Raw genomic sequence first — 14,068 nt, forward strand, 5'->3', positions numbered from 1 at the left:
ACAGATGCTTAGGAGCAGCTGCTGCTGAAAGTGGCCTACACCACACCATATTAATGAAAACCTAAAGTACCAGTCATCTTGATATGTAAGTCTGTGAAAGCCTCTGCTCTTAGGCTTTTGCTTTCAGTGAGGTCATGGTGCTGCCTTCAGGATGTTTTCAACCTTTGAGACAAAATTGGAACAGTCTATTGAAATGAGATATTCCTATGCAACAAAACAGTGTCTTTGGAGAGAACTGGGACCCTATCGTGGTCCAGACTACATACAGTCCACACCACCACCACACACACACACACACACACACACACACACACACACACCAACAGCAACCTGGGAGAGGGAGAACCCATGGAATGAAAGAGCATTTGCTCAAGAGCTGATTTCAAAAGGAGGCTGAGAGGTGAGCACTGCCTGCTGACATACACATGCACTGGTTTCTAGGGACATGGTAGTCTCAGAGTCACTTCTCCCTCGTGCTGCCTGGTGAGTCCCAGAAGAGATGTGATTCCTAAGGTATGAAACTCTTGAAACATGGGATGAATGCAAGAAGGAGGTGCTCCACAGAAACATGAAGCGCCACGCCCCCCCAGATATGAAGAACAAAACCGACAAGTCTGCCTGGAACAAGGAGCTTTTCCATCCGACCTTCCTTGGGAGACTGCGAAGAAGACGTTCCCACCAAACATTTCCCAAAGATTATTTTGTGCTGAATCCCAAAAACCCAGGCCTCTCCAGCACACAACTCCAAGTACGAAAGAGTCTGGACCACCCTCTAAAAGAATCTCCTCCAGGGAACCAGGGTACAACCAATAAAGGTCACTCCTATGACCGCAGCCAGAAAGGAGCCCAAGAAGAACCCCATAGAATGAGGGAGGGGTGTGGGGATGAAAGGGGAAGACAGAGAGGGGCAGGGGGAAGGCCACATGGCACCTTGTCACTAGGATCCCTACCTTGGCAGCACCGCAACTGAGGCAGGTCCTGGAGGGAGGCTGTGGGTCTCAGCTGCTCCACCTTTAGGCTTCTCCAGATGGTCTTTTGGGGGCACTTGGGGGAATTGCATCATGCTCAGCCCCTGGTAGTGTTGGTGCTCCAGGAGCGCAGCTGCAGCTGAGAGGCACCTTTGGGAGCACGTCCCGGGACTTGGCCTCTGCCTCCAGGAGCAGCAGGAGCAGCAGGGCCACCACCCTCCAGGGCTGGAGGCTCATGGCTCCCAGTCCTCTCTGCAAGTGCCCCGCTACCGCTACCTCCACAGCTACCTGGACACAGGTGCCAGGCAGCAGCCATGTCCCTGGTGGGGGAGTGGGGTGGGTGAAAGCCCCTGGCTGGCAGAGAGACTTGGGAGCTTGGGGTAGCAGGTGGTCTGGGAGCCAGGATGCACAGCACAGCTGCACCCTCAGCTGCATCCCTCACCGGGCTCCCCCCCTGACCCATGCACCTATGTGCACCCATGGGCTCACTCCTGCACACCTCTTGGATCCAGGATCCAATTCCCTCCCCTCCTCCCCCACCCCCTGCAGGGGACACAGCTGCTGGGCACCAGGGTCTGCAACACCACACCTCTGTGCGCCCACCATATGGTATGACCGCCTGCCCACCAGCCTGACAGCCAGGAGCCAGGAAGAGGGCTCCAGAGACCAGGCTAGTGGGGGAGAGGGACTGTCAGGTGTCTCTTCCCCAGGTGGAGACCTCCCTGTCATCCCTGAAGAGACCCAGGAAGGTTTTGAAAAGCTGGTTTCACAGGGAGGTGGCTGTACATGAACCTAGTGCTCCCTCTTGCATCCTAGGCCTCTGTGTTTGTTCCTCAGTCTCCCTCAGGTTCCTGATAACTGTGGATATCTGCAGCTGTGCCCCCTCCTCACTTGTGACCCATGACTGAAAGGGCATCCCTGAGGGACAGGGAGACACACTGGGCACACGAGACTCCTTCCACCTCCCTTCTCCTTGAAATGTCGGTGCTTTTCAGCTCTGCATGCCCTTCCCATGGCTCTCCCTGGACTACACCACCATTGGTCCCACCCTTAAGTCCACCCTGCCATCGCTGACTTTGTCATGTCCTTCAACTCTGTGGAACTGCCTTTCCACCTCCACTACTTCCCAACCCCCATGTTTTCTTCACAGTGTGCCTCGGATCCCAACTCATCCGTGTGATTTTTCTTTTCTTTTTTTTCAATTTCTTTTCAATGTTTATTTATTTTGGTGACAGAGAGAGACAGGGCATCCTACGTGCAATTTTTCAACAAGCATCTATTGAACGTGTAAGGTGTACCATACCCTGATCTGGCGGGCCCATGTGCAGAGGTGGGCAAGAAAACTTATGTGTGAGGTTTCAAGGGTAGCCACAGGACTACCATACAGGGTGAGGAGGAGTAGAGAAACCAAGTAGTCAAGGGTTTATACGAAAGGAGCATCAAGGGCATGAACTTACACAGCACTGGAAGGAGAGCAGGGAGTCATGGAAATATAGATCATCGAAGGCTAGTCCCAATCTCCAGCCTTCATCACATGTCTTCACCTGAGGACTTGCAAATAGGCACCCCCAGACTGGACTGGTTAGAAGCAGGGCTTACAGGAAAAGCACAAAACTTGTCTGTGGACTTCATGGTCATGGTAAGGGTGCCATCACACAAGCCCACCAAGGGAATCTGGACTCTGGCATCTTGGACATACTGTGTACAATGAGGACCTGTTAGGACTCTTTCAAGTGCACAAGTGAAGAGAAAACTAAGCCTCAAGCCTAGGAGAATAGAGATGCAAAACCTTTCTCCCCCCAGGGGCAATGTAAATGATCTCATGCTATACAAAAGCCAATGATCTCTGCTAGTATTAAAAACTTTACCACTTTTCTGCCTCATTTATCAGTCTCATCCCAGAAGTGGACTCCTGTTTCATTGGCTCTATACACACCATTTGCCTGCATTCTCCTTGGAAGCAGCTTCCTACCTACCAGAACCCTGACGTGTGTCTCCATGTCATGGCACGTATTGAAATGTAAGTGAATGATGTTTCCATTTCATTTTGAACATTATGTTGATGCCTCCCTCCTGGCTCTGCATCTCCACTGAGAAGACTGTTTAGCTGAGTTTACTTTGTGTGTGTGTATGTGTGTGTATGTGTGTGTATACGTATATATGTATATATGTTCTTTATCACTGTGTAGGGCTCCCTAGTGTGGATGGAATGCTTTGTTTATCCATTCGAGGGACATTTTGTTTGCTTTGAGTGGTTTGGCTATTACACATTACCCTGCAGTGAAAATTTGTGCTCAGTGTTTTGTGGGATTTTAAGTTTAAATTCTCTGGGATAAATAAATGTCCAGGAACCTGACCGCTAGCTTGTAGGGTTTATGTTCAGCTATCAAACTGTCTTGCCAGAGTGGCTGTGCTATTTACATTCCCACCAGCAATGCATGAGAGAGCCGCCTCTTTCCAACATTTTATCTTTTTACTGTATTAGTTGAACCAGCTATTTTAACAGGCAGGGAGTGATTACTCAGTCAGTTGTCATTTGTATTTACCTCATGGCTAGTGATGTAGAACATTTTCTCATGTGCTTATGCCACCTGTATGTTGTCTTTGCTGAAATGTTTCTTCATGTCTTTTGTCCATTTCCCATTTGGAAAATGTTTTCCTTATTATTTTTTGTTATTTTTTGTTGCATTCTGAATTTTTTTATACTGTGTAGATACAAGTTCTTTGTCACATGTGTGGTTTGTAAACATGTTCGCCTAGTGTATAGCTTGTATTTTTATCATATTAACAGGATATTTTTTTAATGTTTATTATTTTTTTTGAGAGAGAGACAGAGTGCAAGTGGGGGAGTGTCAGAGAGAGAGGGAGACACAGAACCTGAAGCAGGCTCCAAGCTCTGAGCTGTCAGCACAGAGACTGATATAGGGTTCGAACACATGAACAAGGAGATCTTGACCTGAGTTAAAGTCGGACACTTAATGGACTGAGCCACTCAGGTGCCCCTACATTATTTTTAATATAATTTACATTATAATATCATCATTATAATTATAATAATTATATGTATTATTTATATAATTAATAAAATTATAATATACGTTATATTAAGTTAGCTAACAAACAGGGTCTTTAAAAGAGCAAAATGTTATCTCTCTCTGACCCTCCCCCATTCATGTTCTGTCTCTCTCTGTCTCAAAAATAAATAAACGTTAAAAAAAATTAAAAATGGGGCACCTGGGTGGCTCAGTCGGTTAAGCATCCGACTTTGGCTCAGGTCATGATCTTGCGGTTCGTGAGTTCAAGCCCCGGGTCGGGCTCTGTGCTGACAGCTCAGAGCCTGGAGCCTGTTTCAGATTCTGTGTCTCCATCTCTCTCTCTGACCCTCCCCCGTTCATGTTCTGTCTCTCTGTGTCTCAAAAATAAATAAACGTTAAAAAAATTTTTTAAAAAGAGCAAAATGAATTTATCTTGATAAAGTCCAATTCACCATGTATTTTAGTTTCTGAATCTTGCTTTATTGTAATGTGTAAAAATGCACTAAGTTTAAGCCAATGGATAAACATCCATAATGCACTTTATTACAGTTTCTAGGGTAGAAATCCAACAAGGGCACCAGTGTGGTCACGTTCTGGGGAGACTCATCTTCTTGGCTTGCAGATGGCCACCTTCTGGCTTTGTGCTCTCATTACCTCTCTCTGTATGTGTGCATGGAGAGAGTGTGCCAGCTCTCTGGCATCTCTCCTTGTAAGCATGCTAACCTCATCATTAGGGTCCTAAACTTGTGACCTAACATAACCACATTATCTTCCAAGGCCCCACATGCAAGTTTATGGGGATAGAACTGGAAAATTGTGAATGGGGTGGGATAATATTGTAGTCCATAGCATGTTTCTTGGTGGATTTCTTGAGGTTTCAACTCTTTGGTATTTACTCATTTTCTTAGATCATTAGGTTCACATCTTTCGTCAAATTTGGCAAATCAGCCATGATTTCCTGAAACAATTTTTTTTAAATTTTTATCTTGAAATATATTTTTAGTCCCTACTTTTTTATATTTTATCTTTCTGAGACTCCTGTGACATAAATATTAGGTTTTATTCTTTGTGTTGTCTGTATGTTTGTGTTTTAAAAAATGTAGTCATTATACTTTTCAGTTGTAATTGTCCATTATGTACTTCTTTACACCTTTCTTCCTTTCCTGAGACTTATTCTCATTTGTTTCAAACACTTTTGTAATTTCTTGCCAAAGCATTTTTTTAATGATGTCTCCTTTCAAATCCATTGGGAGTCCTAACTCCTAGGTCATCATTGGCTTTGGGGGTCTGTGAATTGTGTGACATATTAAAGATGGCATTTCTCTGGGGTTTATTTGGCGAGTGTTCTTAATTATTCATCTTTCATATTTGGGGTGTGTCATAAGACTCTGGATGTTCTTAAATCTGGTGTGTTAGCAAGTGGTGGGTCAATAATATTGTGACTAGCAAATGTAGCCCCAGTTCTGTGTCAAAACCAGAAGGAGCACAGTGAGCCCTGGCCAGACACAGCTGTGAAGATACAGAGACACCTGTGTGGAAAGTCACATCATCGTGGCTTTCTTCTCTACAGGCAACGATGAGTGCATAGGGCAGCTAAAACACATTGCCAAATGTATTTCCAAAGATGGAAGGATAAGTACTTGTAAAGACCAAAAGTCTGGTTGACAGTGGGAATTATTGAGGAAAAGTGTGTTCTGTGTGTTGAGGACATTTGAGAAGTTTAGTTTATTCTAGTAGAAGTAGGTAATGATGGGTTTTAATGGGATGGTTGTCATTGATGTTGGGCTTGCTCAAAACTTACATCAAATTGTCTCCTCTTACTGGTGTCTTTAGCCTAAATATCATCCCTCTCAAGACCTGCCAAAGGGAGCCAGGTCAGATAGAGGAGTGAGCCCTGAACTGGTGTGCTGACTTGTGTGAGACATGACACATCCATTCTAGCCACACTTCCTGAATGCCTGCTTGGGAATGAACTTTGCCTCATGCCCACCACCACAGTGGAGTCACAGAGGAACATGCTGGTGGTCAGCTCATCTGGCAACCTCAAGGCCAGTCCCTCCCTCTCTCTGCATAAACTTGGGACAGGAGTGGGGTCCTCTGACATTCACCTTGGCACTCCATAGGAGATGTGGAACACTCACTATTAATTACAGGACCCGGGGCCTCATGTTCTTCCTTCAGACATACACCCAAGACCATTTCCATCCCTAGTCCAGCCTTTTCTGGGGAGCATGCCCCATGTGCCTGTTTCCTGACAGGTTAATTCTTCCTCTCTTTAGGCAAAACCAGCATCTTCATTTACACTGGAGAACACAGCAACACAGAATGGCTGGAATAAGGTGAGTTTTCAGATCACCCTAATTAGACAGGATGAGGGGAATATCCTTGTACCTCCTAATGTATGGATCAGTCATTTCAACCCAAATATGTCCCTACCAGAACTTTTCCCAATATTCCATCAGTCTGGCCCCAAAGATGGGGGAGCTCATTCATTATGGGCTAAGTAAAAGATATCTTTGGGAAGTTTTTTTGTTTTGTTTTGTTTTGTTTTCCAAAATTAACCCTGACCCTTTCTTGCAAGGAGTCATTTTCCTGAAATGGAAGTGACGTCTATAACCACTTCTCAAAGTCAGATACTTCAGCTCCACATGGGAAACCTGAAGATGAGTTCAGCTTGTCTGTGCTGCACGCCCCTCAGTGTGGCAGCAATGGGAGGACCAGACTGCAGGGTGGAGGACTGGAGGGGCTGAGAAAGGTGCAGTTGAGCAATAGCCCCAATAGATTCACCAGAAACAGGGTTGTGAGGGTGTCACAGGACAGTGAAGCTGAAGGTGGACCATGATTGCATTGTAGAAACCTTTGTAGACATCTTCTTCCTTCTCTGAAAATGGAGAATGCACTGTCGAGTTATACAAATCCATAGAGATGTTCCCCTTCAGCAAATGGCTCACAAACCATGAGATCATGACCTGAAGCCGACGTTGGACGCTTAACCGACAGAACCACCCAGGTGCCCCTAAAATGTAAACATCATTAATCACAATCCAGTGTGATTTATTTTAGGAATGCATGGATGGTTCACAATTCACAGGTAAAACAATGTTATAAATCATACTTAAAAAGATGAAGGGTAAATACTATATGATCATCTCTATAGATGCAGACGAAGCATTTGACAAAATACATCATCTGTTCATTTTAACAACTCAACAAAGTGGGTTTAGAAAGTATATACCTTGGGGCACCTGTGTGGCTCAGTCAGTTAAGCGTCCGACTCTAGCTCAGGTTATGATCTCACAGTTCGTGAGTTCGAGCCCCACATCGGGCTCTGTGCTGACAGCTCAGAGCCTGGAGCCTGCTTCACATTCTGTGTCTCCCTCTCTCTCTGCCACTTCCTTGCTCATTCTCTGTCTCTCTCTGTCTCAAAAATAAATAAACATTAAAAAATTTTAAAAAAAGAAAGTGTATACCTCAACATGAAAAAGGCCATGTATAAAAATAAAACATGCTAACATACTCAATGGTGACAAAGTGAAAACCTTTCCTCTATGATCAGGAAGGGAGTACAAATATCTATTTTCACCATCTTTGTACAACATAATACAAAAAGTGGTAAACATAGCAATAGGACAAGAAAAAAGAAAGAAAAGTCATCCAACATGGTAAGGGAGAATGAAAACTTACTATTTGCAGATGATATGATACTATATAAAAAACCTTAATTAATCTACCAAGAAACCACTGGAATTGAAAATTAATTAAATAAAGTTATACAATATGCAATTATTATGCAGGAGTCTGTTCATTTCTATACTCGTGATGATGTAGCAGAAAGATAAAAAAATCCCGTCTACAATTGCTCCAAAAAGAAATTATAGCTGAAGACTTCAATAATCTGAGACATCCAAATTGAAAAGATATAGAGAAGCCCCATCAAATTCAACAAAACAAGCCAAAATCAAATACATATTGAATGGGAAAAATGTGTAGCTGAGAATACTCTATACATGAAGGCTGTCATTCAGAATAGCAGAGATAAATAGTTTCCCTGACAAGCAATACTATATTGGTTCATGACCATTAAACCAGACCTTCAAGAAGTAGTAAAAGGGAATTCTTCGAGTGAGAGAGACAAAAACAACAAAGACTAGAAGGAAAAAGAGAAAATCTTCATAAGCAATGACAAAACAAACATGGCAGTAAATTAATAACTGTCAATAGTCACTCTGAATGTTGACTGCATGTTCCAATCAAGAGGCATAGGGTGTCAGAATGTATATGAAAAACAACACCCATGAATATGCTGCCTTTAAGAGAATCATTTTATACCTAAAGACACCTGCACACTGGAACTGAAGGGATGTAGAGATATTTATCATGAAAATGGATGTCAAAAGAAAGCCAGAGGAGCAATACTTATATTAGAGAAACTAGATTTTAAACCAAAGGCTAACAAGAGATGAACAAGGTCACTCTATCATAATAAAGAGGTCTAAGTAACAAAAAGATCTAACAATTGTAAATATTTATGCCCAAATTGGAACACTCAAATACACAGAACAGTAACAAATACACAGGAAGTCATTAATAGTATTAACAGATGTTAATGCCACAATTACAGCTGTGGACAAATAATCTAAGCAGAAATCAAGAAGGTAATAATAGCTATGAAAGACACACTGGACCAGATGGATTTAGCTGATATAGTCAGAACTATCCATATTAAAGAAGCAGACTACACAGTCTTTTCAAGTGCACATGGGACATTCTCCAGGGAGGATCACATACTAGGTCACAAATAAGGTCTCAATAAGTGCAAAAAGATTTAGATAATACTATGATTATTTTCCAACCACAATGCTATGAAACTGGATGTCAGCCACAATATTTTTTTGAAAAACCACAAATACGTGAATGTTAAACAACATACTGCTAAAGAATAAATGGGCCAAATTAGAAATTTAAAAACATAATGAAAAATATATGGAAACAAATAATAATGAGAACACAGCAGTCTAAAACCTTTGGGGGGCACCTGGGTGGCTCAGTCGATTGAGCATCTGACTTCGGCTCAGGTCATGATCTCACAGGTCTTCATGGGTTCGAGCCCCACATCAGGCTCTGTGCTGACCTCTTGCTCAGAGCCTGGAGCCTGCTTCAGATTCTGTGTCTCCTTCTCTCTCTGCCCCTCCCCCGCTCATGCTTTGTCTCACTCTGTTTCTCAAAAAAACTAAATAAATGTAAAAAAAAATTAAGCCTTTGGGATGCAACAAAAGCAATCACAAGAATGAATGATGAGTTGAGGTGCCTGGGTGGCTCAGTTGGTTAAGCGTCTGACTTCAGATCAGGTTGTGATCTTGCTGTTCATGAGTTTGAGCCCTGCATCTGGTTCTCTGCTGCCAAGCTCAGAGCCTGGAGTCTGCTTCAGATTCTATGTCTCCCTCTCTCTCTGTCCCTCCCCCACTCACTCCTCTGTCTCTCTCTCAAAAGTAAATAATCATTAATTTTTTTAAAAAAAAAGAATGAAGAGTGATTTTAGCATCTTTCCATGTGTCTGTTAGCTATCTCTATATCTTCTTCAGAAAATGGCTATTCCTGCCTTGTGACCATTTTTAAGTTGATTATTTGTTTTTTGGTGTTCATTTTTATAAGTTTTTTTAAAATCCATTTTGGATACTAACCCTTTATCAGGTATGATGTTGGCAATGACTTCTCCCATTCTAATGGTTGCCTTTTAGTTTTGTTGATAATTTAGTTCACTGTGCAGAAACATTTTATATACATGAATTCCAAATACTCTATTTTTCTTACATTTACCTAGCAAAAGAGACATGTCTATTATGAAGTTGCTTCCAGAGGGGAAGATGGCGTTGTAGGAGGACACTGGGCTTACCACGTGCTGCTGATCACTTAGATTCCATCCACATCTGCCTAAATAACCCAGAAAACTGCCAAAAGACTAGTAGAATGGACTCTCCAGAGCCAAGTATAGACAAGAGGCCCATGGAAGAGGGTAGGAAGGGCAGAGAGGTGGTGCGCACTACACGGATTGGCGGGAGGGAGCCAGGGCAGTGGAGGGGCAGCCCGCCCTGCAAGGCAGAGCCCCCAAATTCTGGCTTGCAAAAGTGGAGGGGCTGGACTCTGTGAGTTCTGACAGCCAGTGGGACTTAACATCTGGAATATTAAAAGTCAACAGCTCTGCTCTCAGAGAGCAGGGAGGGTGAGAGGACTCCAGGAGGGAGAGTTGTTGAGCCCAGGAAGACAGAGCTCAGCTCGGGGGGGGGGGGGGGAAAAAGGCCCTGGGAAGCGGGATTTCCCTCTCCCACCCCCCAGCCGAAATTCCAAAGGGAACCAGTTCCCACCACTGAACTTGCTTGCACCTGGCAAATGCCCAATGTTGTGCTTCTATGGATCCATTTCTCTGACTGGCCTGTCTCCCTCATGGTGCTCTAGGGCCTCCCGCAGGGGACCACCGATGGCAAAGCTAGCTAAGCCTGACCCTCCAGCCCCTGTGCACCTCGCAGATCCACCACTTCTAATACGCCCTTGGCCAGTTCCCATCAAAGCGGCACCACAAGCCTGGCAGTGTGGAAGTAGCCCAGATAAGGGCCACACTACTCCACAGTGAGTCCTGCCCCTGGGAGAGGGGAAGATAAGGTACACACCAGTCTTACTGTGGCCCAAGCAGTGGGCTGGGGGCAGACATCAGGTCTGACTGTGGCCCTGCCCACCAACACAAGTTACTCCAGACAGCACAGGGGAAGTGGCTGCAGTTTGGAGTCACCTCAGGGAGTACCCAAAATGATGAAACGGAAGAATTCTCCTCAAAAGAAACTCCAAGAAGTAGCAACAGCTAACGAATTGATCAAAAACGATTTAAGCAATATAAAGGAAAAATAATTTAGAATAATACTCATAAAATTAATCGCTGGCACTGAGAAAAGCATAGAGGACAGCAGAAAATCTATTGCTACAGAGATCAAGGGACTAAGAAATAGTCAGAAGGAGCTAAACAATACTATAAATGAGGTGCAAAATAAAATGGAGGTGCCCATAGCACGGATTGAAGAGGCAGAGGGGACAATAGGTGAATTAGAAGATATAATTATGGAAAAAGAGGAAGCTGAGAAAAAGATAAAAAAAATCCAGGAGTATGAGGGGATAATTAGAGCACTAAGTGATGCAATCAAACGGAACAATATCCATATCATAGGAATTCCAGAAGAAGAGAGCTAGCCCAGGCAGCTTCCCCACAGCTCCAGTGGAAAGTGGGGAGTAAAGGTGCTCCCTCCTGTGTCTTCTAGTGCCTTCTCTTAGCAGGCTCCAGCCTTGTAGCCAGGTCTGGCCCCTTCCTGAATGTTCATACCTACTTCATTCAAGGAGTGGAGCGATCCAGGACTGCCTGGAAGCACCTCAGTGCCAGGCAGTCCCAAGAGCTCCCTGATGGGTGTGAGATTCTAATTACCACCTCGTGGCTGGAGGCCGTTGCCCTCCTCAGCCCTGTGAGCAGTGACTCCTCTTCTAACCCAGGTAATTTTCCTTGTAAAGGTTGGGTTGTGCCCCGCCCACCACGTGGTCTTAGGCTGAGCCACAAAATCTGTGGGGTGCTGGCCCTGGGAGGGCACAGGCCTGCTACCGGGCCTTCTAGGGACAATTCCTGGATCTGTGCACAGCAAACCCCAAATGAAAGAGGTTATGGGTCATCTCAGAGGGTTGTTGCCATGTTGAAATAAGCAAACCTATGCAAACTTTTAATTTTCATGTAAGTTGTTATGGACTAAAATGCTGCCACAAGGTTAATACTGTAAATGCTAGCTGTCGCTATTGTTGGGTTTTAAATTGTAATTTTCTTAGATCCAAGTTGCCCCAAAGCAGCCAGAAGACCTCTTGAGCATGCTGTCCAGAGCCACATGATGGAGCATCTTGCCTTCAGTCCCTAACACCCCTGGGGGCAGGCAGGGGACAGGCTGTTACATTCAGTATACAGGTGAAGAAGCTGAGGCTCGTGCAGGGGGTGTCCTCATCCCCAGGGGACACTGCTCAGGCCCTTCCAGCCTGCCTGATTGACCCTGACATCTACCAATGCAGCTTCTGTGTGAGGGGCTGGGGGGGGGGTGCAGGTGTACAAATCCCACCACTCCCTTGCTCCCTCCAGGACTTTCAGGCTCTGAAGCCAAATAAAGCACCAAAGCTCTCTCAGAGCATGTGGCCTGGACAAGGGATATGAAATAGGGTTTCTTCTCTCCCAAATCCAAAGGGCTGGTGTCTATGGGAAAATCCCTAACTCTGCTCACCAAGTAGCTGCAGGTACACACACAGCTAACTTGACTCAGCCACCCCATGATCGAGTGGACAGACACTGCATACAGCCCACACTGAACCCTGCTGCGTGCTGACTCTGTCACTGTGAGCGGAGCCCACGGAAGGCCAGCCCTCATCAGCAGTACCCTTCCTCCCTTGAGGAGGTACCAGTCCTGGGTGGGCAGAGGACCCAACGGGGCACCTGTCTCCTCCTCTACAGTCCATAGGCCCCACCTGGAACACGCCCAGACCCACCTGGGCAGGCTTGATCACCACTGTGTTCCCAGCAGCCAGACAGTCAGCCGTCTTCCAGGAGAGCATCATCAGGGGGTAGTTCCAGGGGATGACGATGCCACAGACCCTGTGGTACAAAGAAGTGGGTCTTCGTCTCTCCACTTGGCCTGGGTGCCAGACTGCACCTGCCAACTGCTTCCTCTCCCCAAGCCTGACCCCTTTTCCACTACAAGCATCTTGATATGGTGCCCAAAGTCCCCCTGAGAGAGCTCACCCCTGGCCTTCCAGTCCCTGATGGGCAGTATGTCCGGCATGGCAATAGCCCCTCTTCCTGGCAGGGCACAATGCCAGGGAACATGGTTTCTCATTGGAACTGTCAGACCTGTCTAAGGACAGTCCAGTAGGGCATGACACCAGGCAGTGAGGGGTTGACAGCAGGCAGGGCCAGGGAGAAGGACAGGGATCACCCAGGTGGGCAGAGAGAATATGGGAGAGAGTTGGAAATGGGTGGGCCAGGAGGAAGTCAGCGAGGGTCCTCTTGGGTGAGGTCAGGGTGTAGTTCCATGGAGAAAAGGAAGTAGTCAGCTGAGGAGGCCTAACAAGGCTTGTCTGCTTTGCATTAAGAGATGGTACCAAGCATCTCTGTGCCCCCTTGGTCCCAGAGAAAGCCTCTGGGTGAGCAGTGTCTCCATCAAAGGGAAGCCCCTCATGGTCCCGGGGGGCCTAATGATGACACGTGTGGTCCCAGCAGCCTACTTTCCCCTGACTCCTGTAAAACACAGGGCACTGTCTTTATCAGTGTCAGGCAATTAATGAGCCCATCCACACAGAGCTGCTCAGGCTACCTAGCTTGTTTTCTTCATCATATTAATGATCATCATCACCACAGAATGTTTCCCAAAAGAGGACTTAGCTGAACCCAGGAAGGGGGAAGATAGTGTGTGAAGGCTGAGGTCAGGACAATCTGGGGACCAGCACACCATCCTGGGAACAACAGGGTACACTCAGGGGTTTGGAGAGCCACTCCCCACCCCATGTACACCCAGTAGACCCAACAGGATGAGAAAGCGGAGGGAGCACGGTGAGTGTGTCTAGAGAAGAGGGTGAGGTCATCAGGATTGTGGAGGCTCCAAAGGAGAATGGACATCAGAAAGTCCCACTGTCACAGCTGAACTGTATTCCCCAAAATTTGCAGTTGAAATCTTAACTCCAGAATGTCCTTATTTGGAAATTGGGCCATCCCAGATGTAATTAGGTAAGACGAGGTCATACTGAAATAGGGTGTGTACCTAACCCAATAGGACTGATGTCCTTCAAAAAACAGAGCCATGTGAACAGACAGACATGCACAAGAAGGACACCAAGTGAACATGAGGGCAGAGATTGGGGAACACCCAAGACTGCCAGTAAGCCACCAGAAGCTGGGGGAGATGCCTGAAGCAGATTCTCCCTCATACCCTCAGAAGAAACCAACACTCTGACAACCGAATCTGGAACTTCCAGCCCCAGAACGCTAAGACAACAAATTTG

The sequence above is a fragment of the Herpailurus yagouaroundi genome, unplaced genomic scaffold (genome assembly GCF_014898765.1).
Source record: "Herpailurus yagouaroundi ecotype Mexico unplaced genomic scaffold, PumYag 189, whole genome shotgun sequence".
NCBI lineage: Eukaryota > Metazoa > Chordata > Mammalia > Carnivora > Felidae > Herpailurus > Herpailurus yagouaroundi.